Here is a 12787-nt window from a genome sequence, read left to right as displayed (position 1 = left end):
CCACACAATGAGCCTGACGCCCAGCATTTTGTTCCAGAGACTATAGTTGTGCTTTTGGTTCCCTAGCAGTGATCTGTTCATGTCTATATTAAAACACAGACCACCAAACACACACACACACACACACACACACACACACACACACACACACACACACACACTGTGGAATATTACTTTAACTATGTAAAGACTTGTTAACCTTTCTTTCTTTTGAAACAATCATTTTACATATCAACCCCCCAACTCCCTCTCCCTCCCGTCTTCTCATGCCACTTACCAACGACCCCCAAACCCACTCCCCACCTGCTCCCCAAAGACAGAGAGGCCTTCCATGGGGGATCATCAATGTCTGTCACATCATTTGAGGGAGGGCCTAGGCCCTCCTTCATGTATCTGGGCTGAAATAGTATCCCTCCATAAAGAATGGACTCCTGAAGTCCATTTGTGCACTAGGAATAAATACTGGTTCCACTGTTAGAGTCCCATAGAGTGCCCAGGTCTCCTAACTGGCACCCATATTCAGAGGGTTTGGTTCAGTCCAATGCTGGTTCCCCAGCATTATGACTAGGGTCCATGTTCTCTTACTAGGTCAGGTCAGTTGTTTCTGTAGCTTTCTCCACCATGGTGTTGACTCCTTTGCTCTTCCTCCCTCTCTACAACTGTATTCCAGGAGTATGGCTCAGTGCTTAGTTGTGGGTGTCTGCTTCTGCTTCCATCAGCTACTGGATGAAACCTCTAGGATGGTAATTAAGGTAGTCATCAATCTCATTATAGGGGAAGGGCATCAAAGGCAGCCTCTCCACTATTGCCTAGATTCTTAGTTGGGGTCATCTTTGTGGATTTCTGAACATTTCCTTAGTGCCAGATTTCTCTTTATACCTATACTGGCTCCCTCTATTAAGGGTACCACTTTTTTTCTCTCTCCTCTATACCTCCCCTGTCTCAGTCTTCCTGATCCCTCTTCGTCTCCTCCCTATTCCTCTTCTCCACTTTTCTTTTTCCTATCTCCCTCCCCCCACCATGTATTTTTCTTTTAGGGGTCTCCTTGTTTCCTAGTTTTTCTGGTGATGTGGACTGTAGGCTGGTAGTCCTTTGCTCTATGTCTAATATCCAAATATGAGTGAGTACATATCATGCTTGTCTTTCTATGACTGGGTTACCCCACTCAGGATGGTTTCTTCTAGTTCTATCCATTTGCCTGTGAATTTCAAGATTTCATTGATTTTTTTTCTGTTGAGTACTACTCCATTGTATAAATGTACCACATTTTCTCCATCCATTCTTCAGTTGAGGGGCATGTAGGTTGCTTCCAGGTTCTGGCTATTGCAAACAAAGCTGCTTGAACGTACTTGAACATATACCCTTGTTGTATGAATGTGCATCCTTTGGGTATATGCCCAAGAGTGAAATTGCTGGATCATGAAGGTAGACTGATTCCCATTTTCCTGATAAACCACCATACTGATTTCCAAAGTGGCCCCACAAGTTTGCACTCCCACCAGCAATGGAGAAGTGTTCCCCTTTCTCCACATCCTCTCCAGCACAGACTATCATCAGTGATTTTGATTTTAGCCATTCTGGCCAGTGTAATATGGTATCTTAGAGTTGTTTTGATTTACAGTTCCCTGATGGCTAAGGATGTTGAACACTTAAGTGTCTTTCAGCCATTTTAGATTCCTCTATTGAGAATTCCCTATTTAGTTCTGCACCCCACTTTTTAATTGAATTGTTTGGTGTTTTGGTGACTAACTTCTTGAGTTCTTTGTATATTTTGGAAATCAGTCCTCTGTCAGATGTGGGATTATTGAAGATTTTTTCCCATTTTGTGGGTTGCCGTTTTGTCTTGTTGACTGTGTCCTTTGCCTTATAGAAGCTTCTCCATTTCAGGAGGTCCTATTTATTAATTGTCGATCTCAGTGTCTGTGCTGGTGGGGTTATGTTCATGAAGTGATCTCCTGTACCAATTCATTCAAGGGTACCTCCCACTTTCTTTTTTTGTTGTTTTTTTGTTTTGTTTTGTTTTGTTTTTCGAGACAGGGTTTCTTTGTGTAGCTTTGGAGCCTACCAGGCTGGCCTCAAACTCACAGAGATCCACTTGCCTCTGCCTCCCGAGTGCCGGGATTAAAGGCATACACCACCAACGCCGGGCCTCCCACTTTCTTTTCTAAGAGGGTCAGTATGGCTGGATTTATGTTGAGGTCTGTGATCCATTTGGACTTAAGGTTTGTGCTTGGCACTAGATATGGATCTATCTGAAATCTTCTACATGTTCACATCCAGTTATGGCAGCACCATTTGTTGAAGATTCTTTCTTTTTTCCATTGTATAGTTTTAGCTTCTTTGTCAAAAATCAGGTGTTCATAGGTGTATGGGTTAATATCAAGGTCTTTCAATTTGATTCCATTGGTCTACCTGTCTGTTTTTGTGCCAATAAGCTGTTTTCATTACTATAGCTATAGTAGAGCTCGAAGTCAGGGATAGTGATGCCTCCACAAGTTCCTTTATCATTCAGGGTTGTTTTGGCTATCCTGGGTTTTTTGATTTTCCATATACAGTTGAGGATTGTTCTTTCAAGGTCTGTGAAGAATTGACCCGGTGTTTTGATGGGGATTGCATTGAATCTGTAGATTGCTTTTGGCAAGATTGCCATTTTTACAATGTTGATCCTACCTATCTAAGAACATGGGAGATCTTTCCATTTTCTGGTATCTTTCTTAATTTCATTCTTTAAAGACTCAAAGTTCTTGTTATACAGGTCTTTCACTTACTTAGTTAGTGTTACCCCATGGTATTTTATGTTGTTTGTGGCTATTGTAAAGGGTGATGTTTCTCTGATTTCTTTCTCAGCCCATTTATGGTCTGTATATAGTAGGGCTACTGATATTTTTTGATTTAATCTTGTATCCTGCCACTTTGCTAAAGGTGTTTATCATCTGTAGGAATTCCCTGGTAGAATTTTTCGGGTCACTTGTGTAAACTATCATGTCATCTGAAAATAGTGAAAGTCTGACTTCTTCCTTTCCAGTTTGTATCCCATTGATCCCCTTTTGTTGTCTTATTGCTCTAGCTAGAACTTCAAGTACAGTATTGAAGAGATATGGAGAGAGTGGACAGCCTTGTCTTGTTCCTGATTTTGGAGGAATTGTGTTGAGTTTCTCTCCATTAAGTTTGATGTTGGCTGTTGGTTTGCTGAATATTGCCTTTATTATGTTTTAAGTATGTTCCTGTTATCCCTGATTTCTCCTGGACCTTTATCATGAAGGGGTGTTGGATTTTGTCAAAGGCTTTTTTCAGTGAGATGATCATGTGCTTTTTCTTTTTCAGATTGTTTATATGGTGGATTACATTGATGCATTTTCATATGTTGAACCATCCCTGCATCCCTGGGATGAAGCCTACTTGGTCATGATGGATAATTTTTCTGATGTGTTCTTGGATTTGATTTGCTAGTATTTTATTGAGTATGTTTGCATCAATGTTCAAGAGGGATACTGGTCTGTAGCTCTCTTTATTAGCTGTGTCTTTGTGTGGCTTGGGTACCAAGGTAATTGTAGCCTCATAAAAAGAGTTTGGCAGTGACCAAACTCTTCTGTTTCTATTATGTGGAACACTTTAAGGAGTATTGGTATTAGCTCTTCCTTGAATTTCTGATAGAATTCTGCACTGAAACCATCTAGCCCTGGGATTTTTTTTTTTTTTTTTGGTTGGGAGACTTTTGATGACTGCTTCTACTTCATTAGGGGGTTATAGGTCAATTTAAATTACTTATCTGTTTTTTATTTAATTTTTGTAAGTAGTATCTATCCAGAAAATTGTGCATTTCCTTTAAATTTTCAAATTTTGTGGAGTACAGGTTTTCAAAGTATGACCTGAAGACTCTCTGGATTTCTTCAGTGTCCTTTGTTATGCCCCTTTTCATTTCTGATTTTGTTAATTTGCATGTTTTCTCTCTACCTTTTGCTTACTTTGGATAAAGGTTTGTCTATCTTGTTGATTTCCACAAAGAACCAACTCTTTGTTACATTGATTCTTTGTATTGTTTTGTTTGTTTCTACTTTATTGATTTCAGCCCTCAATTTGATTATTTCCTGGCATCTACTCCTACAGGGTAAGTTTGCTTCTTTTTGTTCTAAAGCTTTCAGTTGTGCTGTTAATTCTCTAGTGTGACTAATATCCAGTTTCTTTATGTGGGCACTTAGTGCTATGAACTTTCCTCTTAGCACTACTTTCAAAGTGTCCCATAAGTTTGGGTTTGTTGTGTCTTCATTCTCATTGAATTCTAGGAAGTTTTAATTTCTTTTTTTATTTCATCCTTGACCCAGGAATGGTGCAATTGCTCATTGTTCAATTTCCATGAGTTTGTAGGTTTCCTGTAATTTGTGTTGTTGAATTCTAACTTTAAAATATTGTGGTCTGATAAGATACAGGGGGTTATTCCTAATTTTTTGTATCTCTTGAGGTTTGCTATGTAGCCGAGAGTATGTGGTTGATTTTAAAGAAGGTTCCATGTGGCACTGAGAAGAAGGTATATTCTTTTGTGTTTGGATGGAATGCTCTATAAATGTCTTTTAAATCCAATTGGGCCATAACTACTGTTAGTTCCTTTGGTTATTTGCTAAGTTTCTGTCTGGTGGACCTGTCTAGTGATGAGAATGGGGTGTTGAACACTATAAGTGTGTGGGGTTTTATGTGTGATTTAAGTTTTAGCAATATTTCTTTTATGAATGTGGGTGCCTTTGAATTTGGGGCATAGATGTTCAGGATTGAGACTTCACCTTGATGGACTTTTACTGTGATGAATATGAAATCATCTTCTTAATCTCTTTTGATTGATTTTAGTTTAAGGTCTCATTTGTTAGATATTAGGATTGCTACACCAGCTTGTTTCTTGGGTCCATTTGGAAAATCTTTTCCCAACCCTTTACTCTGAGATAATGTCTGTCTTTGAAGTTGAGGTAAGTTTCTTGTATGCAGCAGAAGGATGGACTCTGTCTTCATATCTATTCTGTTAGCCTGTGTATTTTTATAGGTGAGTTAAGACCATTGATGTTGAGGAATATTAGTGACTATTGACTGTTCATTCTTGTTTTTGATTTATTGTTATTGGTGTTATTGTGTGTAGGTCCCCCTCCTTTTTTTCCCCTTTAGTGTTTGGTAAAATGGGATTATCTATTGCCTATGTTTTTCTGGTTGTAGTTAACTTTCTTGGGTTGGAGTTTTCCTTCCAGAACTTTCTGTAGGGCTGGATTGGTGGATTTATTTGTTAAATCTGGTTTTGTTGTGGAATATCTTGTTTTATCCTTCTATGATGATTGAAAGCTTTGTTGGTAGAATAGTCTGTGCTGGCATTGGTGGTCTCTTAGTATTGTTAGAATATCTTTCAGAGTTTCCATTGAGAAGTCAGGTGTAATTCTGATAGGTCTGCCTTTATATATTAGTTGGTCTTTTTCCTTTGCTGCTCTTAATATTTTTTTCTTTATTCTGTAAGTATGGTGTTTTGATTATTATGTGGTGAGGGGACTGTTTTTTATTGTACAGTCTATTTGGTGTTCTGTAAGCTTCTTGTACTTTCATTAGCATGTCTTTCTTTAGGTTGGGAAAATTATCTTCTATGATTTTGTTGAATATGTTTTCTTTACCTTAAGCTGTATCACCTTCCTCTATACCTATTATTCTTAGGTTTGGCCTTTTCACAGTGTCCCATATTGCCTGGATATTTTGTGTTAGGGATTTGTTGAACTTAAGATTTTCTTTGGTCAATGACTCTATTTCTTCTCGTGAGTCTTCAACACCTGAGATTCTCTATTCTATCTCTTGGATTCTATTCATTATACTTACGTTTGTAGTTCCTGATAGTTTACCCAGCTTTTCTATTTCCAGCATTCCCTCATTCTGTGTTTTCTTTATTGTTTCTATTTCAGCTTTCAAGCCTTGAACTATTTGAATTGTTTCCTTCACTTGTTTGGTTGTTTTTTTTCTTGGCTTTCCTTGCTTTCTTTAAGATATTTGTTTATTTCTTGAATATTTTGGTTTGTCTTTTTCTCCATTTTCTGTATTTTTGTTTGTTTTTTCTTCCATTTCTTTAAGGGATTTTCTCGTTTCCTTTTTGAGTGTCTGTAACATCTTCATAAAGTTGTTTTTAAAGTTCTTCTCTTCTGCTTCATCTGTGTTGGGATGTCTGGGTCTTGCTGGTGTGGAGTCCCTAGATTCTGGTGGTGTTACATTGGTCTTTCTATTTGTTGAATGTGTTCTTATACTGTTGTCTTCCCATCCCTTCTTCCAGTGAGTGCACATGGGGTCTCTCCCTCTCCTCTTGTCTCCCGTTGAGTATAGGTTGGCCAATACTTCGATGTGGGCAGTCCAAGCTTCTGAGTCAGGTCCACTACAGCCCCAGGAAGCTCCAGAAAGGGGATGGGGGGGGTTGGCCTGGGTAGAACCCAGACTTACCTTAAGCAGAGGACATGGGGGAGCCAAGACTCAACACTTGTTACCTTTTTGGGGGGGAGAGGGGTTTCGAGACAGGGTTTCTCTGTGGCTTTGGAGGCTGTCCTGGAATTAGCTCTTGTAGACCAGGCTGGTCTCGAACTCACAGAGATCCACCTGCCTCTGCCTCCCGAGTGCTGGAATTAAAGGCGTGCGCCACAAATGCCCAGTTACACTTGTTACTTTTTATGCAAAATATTAATGACTTTAACTATGTAAAGGTATGTTACATGTGTTTATACTGCATTTGTTTAACTATGTAAAGATTGTTGTCTTGACTGTCTAAGGCACCTAATTGGTCTAATAAAAAGCCAAATGTCCAATAGGTAGGCAGAAGAGGGATAGGTATGGCTGGTAGGCAGTGAGAATAAATAGTAAGAGGAATCTAGGATCAAGATGAGAGAGAGAATGAGGACTGTGTCCAGCCAGCCAGGCAGCTGCCAACCAGCCAAACACAGAGGGAGCAGGAAAAGTAGGACTTAGAGAGTGAAAGAAAGGTATCATAGATGAAGAGAAACAAGTTAAAAATAAGCTGTAAGTGCTAGCAGTAGAAAACTAAACTAAGGCCTAGTATTCATAACTAATAATAAGTCTCCACATGTCATTATTTGGGAGCTGGTTGGCAGCCCAAAGAGAAAGCCTGCTATATACATGCATGCACAGGCACTCACACACACATGCATGCAAATACATGCACATGTATAAAAACACACACATGCATGCATTTACTGAAAGGATTTGAAGAGTCTAGCTTGCTTCATGTAAAAAAACACTTCAATTTCTGATCATGAACTGAGTTTAGTGCTTTATCTTGGTGCGAAGACTCTGAGTTTCATTTCAAAGAGCTAGCCGAAGACTCCACCAAATGAAAAGGCCGAGATCATCTGCATAAATTCCAGACATGTCCTCCTGCTGGAAGAAACTACAGGCCAAGCCTTGTGTAACAGTGGTCCTGGAGGACAGGCCAGAGGAGCCTGTTCCAGAATGTTTCACTTTAAGGCAGTTGTTCTCAAACTTGAGCAAGCATCGAAATTACCTGGAGGATGCTCTAAAGACAAAGTGCTGAGCCCACTGGTGGAGTTCCTGACTCAGCAGGTCTGGAGGCAGACCAGAGAATTTGAATGTCTTGGAATAATGTGGATCTAGGAAGCACAGACTTTGAGACCAAATTGACCTTGATAGTGGAATGGGTTCCTGTCAAGCAGAGTAGACTGGGAAGTCTCTAGCCTGTAAGGAAAGGTACGAAGGGGAAGAGGAGGCAGAAACTGAAGAGGGAAGTCAGGTTCATAGGCAGCGTGGTTGATGTGGGCATCTGAAAGGAAGAAATAGTCGGCTTCTCTAGAAGAACAGAACCAAAATAATGAAACTAGAATTAAAGGAATCTATCACATCAGCTAACACTAAAATAATGACAGTCATTGTCTCACACCCCGACACCTGAAAACTTGGTGGTTGCTTGTCGTTGAGGCTGGATTCTCTGCAGTCAGAGCAGTCTCACAATGGCTGTCCTGCATCGCAGAGGCTGACAAGTCAGTAGCTGCTCAGTCCAAGGGGTCACACTATATAGCTCTGGCTGGTATGGAACTTACCATCTAGACCAAGCTAGCCTCGAAGTTACAAGGGCCCAGTTGTCTCATTCTCTAGACTTCTGGGATAAAAATATGTGCCACAAAACCTGGTCCCAGTCACAGATTTATTGCTGTGATAAATATCTAAGAAAAGTAACTTAAAATAAGGAATCATTGGCTTTGCCTTATGGCTTCAGAAATTTTTAATCCTTGGTCAGTCAGATCTATTCCTTTGGGCTGGAAGTGAGGCAGAACCTCATGGTAGTGACAGTATGGCAGAGGCTGCTCTCCTATGGCAACTGGGAAGTGAGGGGTGGGGGTGGTGGCTGCATCAGTGGCCTCCTCCTCCTTTCCCCTTCGTCCCATCAGGCCCAGCAGCCCATTAGATGGTGCTGTCTACATTCCCTCTTAGTCACTGTCCCACATGTCAGTTATCTCTGGGAACACCCTCTCGGACACACCGAGGAGGAGTGGGCTTCACTTCTTTCTTTCTTTCTTTTTTTTTTTTATGTATACAACATTCTGCTTCCATGTTTATCTGCACCCCAGAAGAGGGCACCAGATCTCATAACAGATGGTTGTGAGCCACCATGTGGTTGCTGGGAATTGAACTCAGGACCTCTGGAAGAGCAGTTGGTGCTCTTAACCTCTGAGACATCTCTCCAGCCCGCTTCACTTGTTTCTTAAGCATCTCTGAATCCAGTAAAATGAACCACTAAGATTAGCCCTCCTGGGAACAGGGTTATATTCAACCATCCATGAGAATCCATGGACCAGATCCAGAAGGTAACTTACTTCTGCTAAAAGTCTTCTGGTCACGTGACCACATTAAGCCAACAGGAAAAATTTTGATGACCAGCTAGCTAGCCAGTCTCTGCCACATCCAAATGAAGGAAGCAAGACATTACAGTTATTACAATTAGGTCAAAGAAGGTTCACTAAGAAACCAGTAATGCACCTGAGTGCTGCCACTGGTGGCACTCTTCCTTGTGAGATGTCTTGTCTTTGCACTGACTCTATGGTATGTGGGAGCCGAGGGGGGCTCTGAGCTGTAACTGACCAAGGAAGGCAGCATGCTTACCTCTTCCATGTGAGCTTGAGGAAGGCTGTGCTCTCTTACTCTCTGAACTAAACCCTCTCATCTAAAAATATCACATCAAGGAATGCAGCCATGTCTGGCCGCTGTAAAGGGAGATGGGTGTTTTCTCCATCTAATAGCTTTTGAATGGACCCATTCAAAATATCCTGGATGGAGAAGTCTGTGCTTCTAACATGGGCACACATTTCTTGCTCTGGGTGTATTTTTAGAATTTGTTGCACTGTCTGGAAATGTTAATTGAGAAAGGCTACTGCTAATCTTTTAGCACATTCGGGGAATATCTTCAAGGATAACACAACTGCATGGTAGAGGTTTTTAAAGTGCTAAGGCTGAGGACTGTTCACTTTGGGGAAATGAAGACAGAGTGGGAATATAGTCACACATGTACTCTAGCTCATGTGTGAACTGATGAACTTTCATTACCTTTTTATTTTGGTTTTCCTTTTTAAGTTTTGGTTGTTATTTGCAGATGTTTGTGCTTAGAGGAGGAGTGATAACTAGTTCAAAATAATGATTTGCAATTGCATAAAAACATCTTAATGAAATTAGTGTTCTTTTGAATCGACTACCTAAACCCCAGAAACACACGTCATGGCAATTTAAGTGAGAACTCAGTTGCTCTAGCTGAGCAATCTTCTCTAAGACCAAAAAGAGAATAGAGTTAGTGAGAACATAACCTTTCAGAGTTCTCAGGGGAGAGAGAAAGGAGATGGCATGTGTGTACCTTAGCTATTTACATGGAGAGGCGGAGATGTGCTGGGCGAGGGATGGTTTGATGTTTGAGAGGCCCTCAATCCCAGAAGCACTTTAAAATCCCCTGGGAGCATTAAAACACTGTGTGCCTAGGCTCCCTGGACCTCTGAAGTGATTACATCCTGAGAACAACTGCACCAGGAGACATCATTGATTGCTTCACTTTAGCCATTGAACCTCAGCAAAAGTGGCAGGGGGGATACACAAAATAGGACAGAGGAAGGAAGGTGGGATGGGGCAGCATCACCAGGCTCTTGCATTGCTACACACAGCACTGCCTCCACTTAATCCCCCGAGCACAGCACAGAGTTGGCCTTCTTATCCTCTCTCTTTTCACCAGGAAGATCTCAAAAGTTCTACATACCGGGAGCAGAGAGTTTCAATTTCATTGTGTTTCCCCCGCCGTACTGGGGTTGCACTCATGCTCCACCTCTCCTCAGTGTGCTTATCAAGCTGGGGTGGCTGCTTCCTCTCCAGAGTTTCAGGTGACCTATGGCCAGTGGCATTCTCTACTTATTTATTGATATCACAAGTATATCCACCTCCCTAGGCTAGGCACTGCTGACTTATTTACTACCCATCCTGGGCTGAGTAAAGAAGGAACCATATTCAAGGTCCCACACTCAGCCCCTTGGGTTAAAAAGTCAGCTGTCTGATGAAGAGTAGTGACTATTGCTTCTTCCAGAGACTGGCTTCTGGGGTATAACCTGCTAACCGACTGTGGTAAGCTCACTCAATATATCCATGCACAAGACATAGAGGCCGTATCAGGTTCATGTCACCCAGTGACACTCAGGAATCAAAATCTCTTTGACTTAAAGGAATTAAGAAATTCCTCATTTACACCACCCATTTCTTCTGGGCCATGATTTCAAAGGATTTTGTGACTTGAGGGAGTTGCTTGACATTGAGCTGGTCCTAAAGACCATGTCAAATGACTCTCTTGGGGAAAATGTTTTCTGTCTCTGCTGACCAGGTCAGACAGGTCACTGAAAGGCCATGCAAATAGGTGAGGGTGCATTTTGTCGGTCATCAGGGGAAGAACAATGTGGAATACCACTTTGAATGTACAATGCACAGCAGGTAAATCATCTGATGGTTGCAGCCCACAGATAACACTGACTTTCACCATTTTGTCATTGCTCCACCTTTGTGGGAAAGTTTATGTTTCAATAGCCTGGAACTGAGGAATGGGAACCTACCTCCTATGTAAAGAAATGGCTCTCTCATTCTTTACTCTCTGTGTGCACTGTAACAGAATACCACATGTGGGGTGATGTGCTCAGGCATGTGGGGGCCAGAGCCTGACGCTGGAAATTATCCTCAATCACTCTTTCACCATATTCATTGAGATAGATAGGGCCCCCTCAAGCCTGGAGGTCACCCGCACGGCTAGTCTCCCTAGCCAGCCTGCTCTGAAGATTCTACGGGCAGGCCATCATGCCCAGCTGGATTTGTGTGGGTTTCAGGAATCCAAACTCCAGTCCTCACCCTTGCACTTAAATACATGAGCCAGCTCCCCAGTGTGAATCCTAATCCCATTTATGATGGAGGAAACCCTTTCGACCTAATCACCTTTTACTCTTATCACATTCAAAACCCACAGATTTTGAAGGAAATCAATTCAAACCATAGCATCTCATGATACGATTTCAGGATTGATGCCTGCAATCGCAACACGTAGCTCACATTGCTCTCAAACACTTGGACCAGTCTATGGCTCCTGTCTAAGCATCAACCAAAACAATGAATTCCTGAGAGTGAAGTTCTGAGTCAGACTGACTCTCTATTCTTCCAGGCGCTCTGAGTTCTCTGTGTGTCAAGATAAATCAGCAGAAAGATTTGGGTCTGGAGCACATTAGCTAAATTCCCCAAAGAAATATCTTCCCTGAGTTATGATTTAATAAACAGCTTGCTATTCGTGTCTACTACAGGTCAGTGTAAGAAATGGCTGTGAGAGGGTCATTTCTACATCAGTGTAAGCCACTTTTAAGTCTGTATTGTCATTTATATAAAAATCAGTTCAACAGCAATCTTCATGAATTTATTGCAGGAGAAAGTATGTCCCTATTAAGGAACTATGTGGTTGAAACTGTGACGCTCAACACACCTCCCTATTTCCTAGGGTAGCTCTGAAACTTATGGTCCCACTTAGTGTTTTTGATACAATTCTCTTTAAGATAAAGCTCTGAGGTGTTAATCCCCTCTCTTTTCTAATTTCCAACTATTGACCTGCTTTGAGGCTTACTCTTGTAACTGTCCTGTCTTCGTTTATACAGTGTTAATTTGGGAAGTGCACTGGAACATGCAAGCATGTTCCTGACTCCTAGACTTGGGGATTTCTCATTTCCTCAAAGGAAGGTCTGGAAGGAGCCAGGTGCAAACCATGCATATTTTGCAAGGGTGTGGGGCCTCTCACAGGACTCTGAGCCCAAGAAGCAGGCTAGAGTTGGGAGTACTGAGCATCTAGGGAAAATCACTATGTGAATGGGGAAGCCAAGAAGCCAAGTGTACTAACGAGGTAATAGGGATGTTAGACAAATTCATAGCTAAGTATCTATTAAACTACCAGTCTTGACTTAGAATAGATTATACACATGTCTATCTAATAAAGGTGACAATAGACAAAAGACTTGCATATATCAAAGTAATCATGATCTTATTATTGGTGAATTTGTTTTCTGATCATTGTCGGATCAAAAGGAAAAGGCAGGACTAGGAATGATTCTACTGAAGTGTTTTGCCAGGTCCATTGGCTTTGAGTAGTCCTACATGGCTTTCTGACTTGGTGCCCAGTGGGTAGATGTCCAAGATTCTCTGATTCTAATAACACCTGGCTCTTTCTGTAGGAATGGTGATTGCTGTTGGTGTGTGGCTTACCATC

Source organism: Cricetulus griseus, chromosome 2, assembly GCF_003668045.3.
Source record: "Cricetulus griseus strain 17A/GY chromosome 2, alternate assembly CriGri-PICRH-1.0, whole genome shotgun sequence".
In the NCBI taxonomy this organism is placed as follows: Eukaryota; Metazoa; Chordata; class Mammalia; order Rodentia; family Cricetidae; genus Cricetulus; species Cricetulus griseus.
Note: the sequence above shows the minus strand (reverse complement) of the source record.